This window comes from Myotis davidii, unplaced genomic scaffold (assembly GCF_000327345.1).
Source record: "Myotis davidii unplaced genomic scaffold, ASM32734v1 scaffold499, whole genome shotgun sequence".
Lineage (NCBI taxonomy): Eukaryota > Metazoa > Chordata > Mammalia > Chiroptera > Vespertilionidae > Myotis > Myotis davidii.
In genome coordinates this window covers 1,176,761-1,184,189 of record NW_006290677.1, presented here as the reverse complement: position 1 = coordinate 1,184,189, position 7,429 = coordinate 1,176,761, and the positions used below count along the sequence as shown (strand labels likewise).

Sequence of the window (7,429 nt, the reverse complement as noted above, 5' to 3'; positions counted from 1 at the left end):
TATGTATATATACATATATATGTATATATATATACACACACACACACATATATATATATATATCTTCAGTTGTTGCTATACTTTCATACAGGAAGACATAACTACTTTATTCATTATAACTTATTTATATAGTAGAAAACCATAACTTTATCACCATATTTAAGCTTCTTAATACTTGAATCACCACAGTCAATATAACATTCTCTTTGCTGCTAACAACCCATATTATAGCCCATTGTAAAAATCTCTCCACTGATTGCTAGCATCAACCTTATTTTCTCTGTCAGCTTCCCCTACTTTTATTCTTCTTTCTTATGTACACACTTTACAACATATATCATAGCTTTCCTCATTCCCTATTCCTTGTCTTTGTTTTTCCTCACCACTAAATTAGACAAACTTTTTCTTTATATCTTCCTGTTTCTTACTCATTACTCATTCCAACCTATAGCCATTGCAAATATGTCTGATTTGTGATAACCCATTGGATAAACAAAATCCTGACATCCTTACATATGAAACAAAAATCTGTAGAGATACAGATTCCTATTACAATATGGTAGGAATAGTGTTAATCCCCATTACCTTTGCCAATTTGTGTTAATTTTGCACCTGTAACAAAGATTACTAATCAGCCCCTTAAAATAGAAAGATTATCCTGGATTTCCTGGGTGGAACCAATGGAATTACAGGGTCCTTTAAAATTAGAAAAGAAAATCAGATAAATTTGAAGCATGTACTCGCCTGTCATTGCTGCTTGAAGAGGTTGGAGACCACAAGGAAAATATGAAAAAACAGTTTCATTCAATGAGCCTAGACCCCAAGCTTCAGATGAGAAATACAACCCTGCCTGATAGTTTGACTTATCCCAGTGAGACCCTGAGTAAAGACTCCAGTTATGACATGTTAGACTTCTGACCTAGAGAGTTGTGTAATAATAAATGGCTCTTGTTTTAAGCCACTTGAATTTATGGTAACTTGCTATGTGGTAATAGAACACTAAAACACAGAAAACAGTTCCGCTCTCCCCTCTCCCAAAATGCTATTCCTGTAATTCCTTTAAGCAATGAACAATCATAATACATTCAAGCTATGAGTTGATTCAAAGGTATTGCCCAGTATACCATTTCTCTGGACTATTTTTCACACTAAAAAAATGAGCTAATCCTATTCATAACAATGATGGTATGTCCTTTCTTTTCATCCCAAATTATGCCTCTAATTGCCTCCCTTCCTCAGAAATGTCCTTTGTTAATATCATACAACTTATCATTCTCCTAATAACATTACCAGTGTCTAGTTCATTTCTCCTTCATGGGCACATGGAAGACTACATCTCCTATCCCCTTTGAAGTTAGGCAGGATCTTGTGATTAATTCTCACCAATGGTCTGTGACCTGAGGCAAGAAAAAGCCCCTTTGTTACCTTCAGCTTTTAGGGAACAGCCTGAAGAAGTCTCAACTTGCATAAAACTTGAGTGAGAAAACCATTTGTAGTATTAAGACACTGAGATTTAGGGGTTAATTTTGTTTAACTGTGTAACCTATTTTGACGAATTCAGGTAGGAATTAGGAATAAGCTCCACCCAGTGGCAATATTTTACTAAATATCTAGATTATTCTTAATTTATATAGAAGTCAACTAAAGATAGTGTACCTACAATCATGTGGAAATTTTCTAAATTAGTTTGTGTTGAAATGAGAAATCAGTGTGATTTTTGGAAAGCAAAAATAAGTTTGAACATGTTTTGGAGTGGCGTGTTGATTAAAGCAGACAGATGCTTAATTCCCCCAGCAAAGTCTCTACTGTGATTCATACTCCTTTTTCCTGTGATTTCCTTTGAAGTTACTTCATTCTTTTGAAGTTCACCTTGAAGAACTGAGCAACTCTATGACAGTCATTATATCTTCACTGTGACATGACTAATAGCTTCTGCCATAGGTGACAGTTCTTTGCAGCCTTTAATTTCTCTTTCTATTCTTCTCTTTCTATTTGCATTGAAATATCTTCTTCAAATGGATATGTTTATACCTATCTAAACTTAATCACATTCATAAGCTGTGATAACTCTTTTCAATAGATTACCTAAGTGCCTGAAAAGGTAGCCACTCTTAAGATAGAACCAAGATGATTTTCTCTGACAGTTAAGCTGGAAAAAAGTCCAGACCATTGGTAATTTGCTCACCAAGGGGAATAAGGAGGGCTATACATTCAGAGTACTAGTTATGATCCTCTCATGATATTAAAACTAGGTAACCTTTAATTTTCAATCTGAGATTTCACAAAAGCTGGACTAAGAATGCAATCTGGGTAAATTTACTTTTATCTAATTTCCAACATTACTTCCCCATCTTGAGCTTGGAGGGCATGAACGTATTGGCTACAAAGTCTCCAATGAACTTAGGTTGGGCTTTTGGAGGATCTGTGCATTAGAAAAATATGGCAAAGCCCCAGTTTTGGATCTGAATTAGCAGCTCAACTTTTATATTCTTATTTGTAGTATATCACCATCTTTTAGCAATTGTACTAAATTTGTGCTTTTTAAATTACTATTTTATTCTGTTAGAGATGACAAAGAATAAGTGGCGTGATAGATAGTCTGTTGCGTCATTTTCCCTTTGTGGGTATGATCAGTGTAGCCAAACATATGAAGAACAAATGAAGGGATAGTTGTTGTGAAGTATCAGGCTATATTCTTCTTTAAAATCTTTGGTAAAATCCTTCTTTAAATCTAGAGAATAATAACCACAATATATCTCAAACTTCAATGTTCACAGGAATCACCTAAGGTCTTATTAAAATACATGTTTGGATTCAGACATTCTGGGATAGTTAGAGAAATTTTGCATTTTTAATAAGCTCTCTGAGGTAATGTTACTGGTCCATACTATGACCATACTTTGAGTAACTTAACTCTAAAGCATCCCTTCCTTCCTTCCTTCCTTCCTTCCTTCCTTCCTTCCTTCCTTCCTTCCTAAATTACTGTGGCTCACTACCCAATAGCAACTTTCAGATGGGGACTACCAACCTCTCCCATACCAGAAAAAGAAAACGTGAAATCAAATATAGTAGTTAAATTCAATCAAATAACCAATTAGGAATGAGCCATTAATCATTTATTTTTAAGTCAGCTTAAGGACATTTCACTGCTTATTTGATAGTTTTAAATAGTTTTTAGGTAGACAAATTCTTAGGATCTACTTCCACCACCTCCTTAAAAAATAGTTCCAAAGGTAGATTGACCATACTACCTTTTTTTAAAAAAATGTTGAAATGCTAAAGAGAGGGAGAGAGAGAGAAGAAGGAGAAGAAGAAGAAGAAGAAGAAGGAGGAGGAGGAGGAGGAGGAGGGGGAGAAAGGAAACAACTATAGAAATAGATTTTCAACTGATGTGCTACAAGAAATTTTAAAACGTGCAATACCTGATTATTTAGTCAGGGCACTGAACTCTTTTTCCTTAGATTGTCAAAAAAAATAAAAAAGACAATAGCCAACACAACAATAGCCATCCAGTGTGAATGAATCAAAATTATACCTATTTTTTGTTGGGTAGGTAAAATTTATAATATATATCATGGTGTGCCACAGAATTTTAGTAATTAATTTATGTGTGTCATGAGATGAAAAAGGTTGAAAATGACTGCTTTAGTTAATGAAGCCTCCACATTCATTCATTTGCACAGCCCTTTCTAAGACCACCCCCATTTTGGATCTGAATGGACAGATCAACTTTCATGTTTATATTTGTAGTATATCACCTTCTTAAGAATTGTTATCCTTTTAGTGTTTGTTTCTGGCATCACTAAAATTGGTAAATGATATCTAATCAATTTTTATACACTTGAGTCTGCAGGTATAAAAACCCAAAGAAGAAACTCTCCAGGGGTGATAAAAATTTTAATTTCTTACCTTATGAATATTCCACGTGCTCATTTTCTGCAGATGGATGGCTTCATTTGAAATTAATAGAAAAACAGAGAACAGCCTGCATGAAGTAAACAGTGCTTAGGGTAGATGGATCATAATGATACCAGAATTTTGGCATAACTTTATGTGCAATGCACTGAGGCCTCCCAGCATTCGCTTGAGGATTTATACCAGTGATGGCAAACCTATGACACGCATGTCAGAGGTGACATGCGAACTCATTTTTTTGGTTGATTTTCTTTGTTAAATGGCATTTAAATATATAAAATAAATATCAAAAAATATAAGTCTTTCTTTTACTATGGTTTCAGATATCAAAAAATTTCTGCATGTGACACGGTACCAGAGTTAAGTTAGGGTTTTTCAAAATGCTGGCACGCCGAGCTCAAAAGGTTCGCATCACTGATATACACATCCATCCTCATTCCTTTATATTAGAATGGATGTATAATATATATATGCTAAGTTTGGGATTGTTAAAGCCATCTACTCTAATTATGATAAAATATGTCATATGTTTATAACAAACACATTTCTGAATATAATTAGCCCTTTTTTTCTTTAACAAAAGGAATGTTTTACAGTTAAATCTGATCCTAATAGCCTAAGGTTCTTGGAGGTAATAAAATTGGATAAAATATTTTTACACATAGTTATAATTCTAAACAAATTCTATTTATTTTCTCTTCACTGAAAATTTTGTCTTCTACTATTATTAACATATTTTATAATTGTTTTAGCTTAAAGCAGTTGGGAAAATTAGGGAGATAGACATGCTCTTATTACTGGTATATCTGATGACTTGTCTTTCATTCCCTTTTTTACCTTTTAAAAATATAAATAATTCAAAATAATCTTTTGAAAACTTCTCTTGTGCAAGAGAAAGCTTCATTGATCTCAATCTGGGACAAGGAAGGAGTAACAAGTAGTGTAATTCTCAGTTTCCTAGGCTGAAGTAGATGAGAGTTAACAGATATCATACTTTCCTGTTGGTTCTGTTTCTATCGTTGTTTTCTCTCTCTTCTTTTTCAGAATTTCGATATTTTTTAAAACATGAATTTGTTATGGTGACATTGGTTAATAACATTATATAGGTTTCAGTTGTACAATCATTATCTGCATATGTATTGTAAACAGGGCTGCAGTAAACATAGGGGCACATATAATCAGTGTTTCGGGTTTTTTATATATATTCCCAGAAGTGGAATCAGTGAATCAGGTGGCGGTTCCATTTTTAATTATTTGAGGTAACTCCATATTGCTTTTTACAGTGGCTGCACCAGGCTGCATTCCTACCAACAGTGCAGGAGGGTTTCCATTTGTCCACATCCTCACCTGCACTTGTTTGTTGATTTATTGATGTTATCCATTTTGACAAGTGTGAGGTGATATCTCCTTGTGGTTTTAATTTGCATTTCTCTAATGATTAGCATCTTTTCATATGTCTATTGGCAATCTGTATGTCCTCCTTGGAGAAGTGTCTCTTCAGGTCCTTTGCCCTTTTTTTTTAAAAAATTAGATTGTTTGTTTTTGGAGGGATGAGTTTTATAAGTTCTTTGTAAATTTTGGATATTAACCCCTTATCAAAGATATCATTGGCAAATCTGTTCTCCCATTCAATGGGTTGTCTTTTCATTTTGTTGATGGTTTATTTTGCTGTGCAAAACACTTTTAGTTTGATATAGTCCCATTTTTTTATTTTGTTTTCCTTGCCAAAGGAGATATTAGGGAAAAAAATATTGCTATGAGAAATATCTGAGATTTTATTGTCTACGTTTTCTTCTGGTATTTTCATGTCTAACATTTAAGTCTGTAATCCATTTTGAATTTTATATTGTATGTGGTGTAAGAAGGTGCTCCAGTTTCTTTCCTTTTTCTTTCTTTCTTTCTCTCTCTCTCTCTCTCTCTCTCTCTCTCTCTCTCTCTCTCTCTCTCTTTTTTGCCCATATCTCTCCTACTTTCCCAGCGCCACTTATTGAATAGACTACCTTAAGCCCATTGTAAGTTTTTGCCTCCTTTGTCAAATAATATTGACCATAAAGTTGTGGGTTTATTTCTGGGCTTTCTATTCTGTTCCATTGATCTATATGTTTGTTTTTATTCCAGTACCAAACCATTTTGATTACTACAGCCTTATAGTACAGTTTGATATCAGGTAACACGATTCCCCCAACGTTATTCTTCTTTCTGAAGATTACTATGGCTACTCAGGGTCTTTTGTGGTTCCATATAAATTTTTGTATTTGTTCTAGTTTTGTGAAGTGCACCATTGGTATCTTGATAGGAACTGTGTTGTATCTATGGATTACTTTGGGTAGTATGGACACTTTAATGATAATTCTTTCTCTCAATTAACACGTTATGTGTTATTTATATTTTCTTTAATTTCTTTTTTCAGTATCTTATGATTTTCTGATTATAGGCCTTTTACATCCTTGGTTAAATTTATTCATAGTTATTTTTTAATAATTATAAAGGGGATTTTTTTCTTGGTTTCCCTTCTGATTGTTCTTTATTGGAGTGTAAAAATGTCACTGATTTCTGAATATTAATTTTGTATCCTGCTACTTTACTGAATTCATTTACCAGTTGTAGTATTTTTTTGGAGGAATCTTAGGTGTTCTCTATATACAGTGTCATGTCATCTGCAAATAATGACAGTTTTACTTCTTCTTTTGCAATCTGGGTGCCTTTTCTTTTTTCTTTTTGTCTGAATACTGTGACTAGGACTTCCAGTACTATGTTGAATAAAAGTGGTGAAAGAATACATCCCTGTCTTGTTCCTAATCTTTTTTTAAAGATATATTTTATTGATTTTTTACAGAGAGGAATGGAGAAGGATAGAGAGTCAGAAACATCAATGAGAGAGAAACATCGACCTGCTGACTCCTGCACACTCCCCACTGGGGATGTGCCCGCAACCAAGGTACATGCCCTTGACCGGAATCAAATCTGGGACCCTTCAGTCCACAGGCTGATGCTCTATCCACTGAGCCAAACCAGTCAGGGCTTGTTCCTAATCTTAAGGAAAACACTTTTAGTATTTGCTCAATGAGTATGATATCAGCTATTTGTAATATATGGCTTTTTTATGTTGAGGTATGATCCCTCACTTTGCAGAGAGATTTTATCTAAATTGGTTCTGGATTTTATCAAGTGCTTTTTGTTCATATATTGATATGATCATGTGATTTTTATCCTTCATTTTGCTTATGTACAAAAATAAATTTAAATGACAGAAACAACTCCTTTCCTTTAATTAATGTTAAACTATACTGACAAACTTTAAGTCAGTTTTCCTGAAATATTACTTGATTACTTAGAATTCTTCAGTAGTTTCCTGTTAATATTAAGATAAAATTCTGCTCCCTTGCCCTAATTGGTTTGGCTCAGTGGATAGAGCATGGCCTGCGGACTGAAGGGTCCCAGGTTCGATTCTAGTCAAGGGCATGTACCTTGGTTGTGGGCACATCCCCAGTAGGGGGTGTGCAGGAGGCAGCTG

The 7,429-nt window shown here is 34.1% G+C and overlaps 1 protein-coding gene across 1 annotated transcript in view; it reads left to right on the top strand.

Annotated features, from left to right (window-relative positions):
- DLG2 (discs large homolog 2) overlaps positions 1 to 7,429 on the top strand; it is a 1,585,094-nt gene that overhangs the window by 929,243 nt on the left and 648,422 nt on the right. The gene's annotated exons all lie outside the window — the stretch shown is intronic.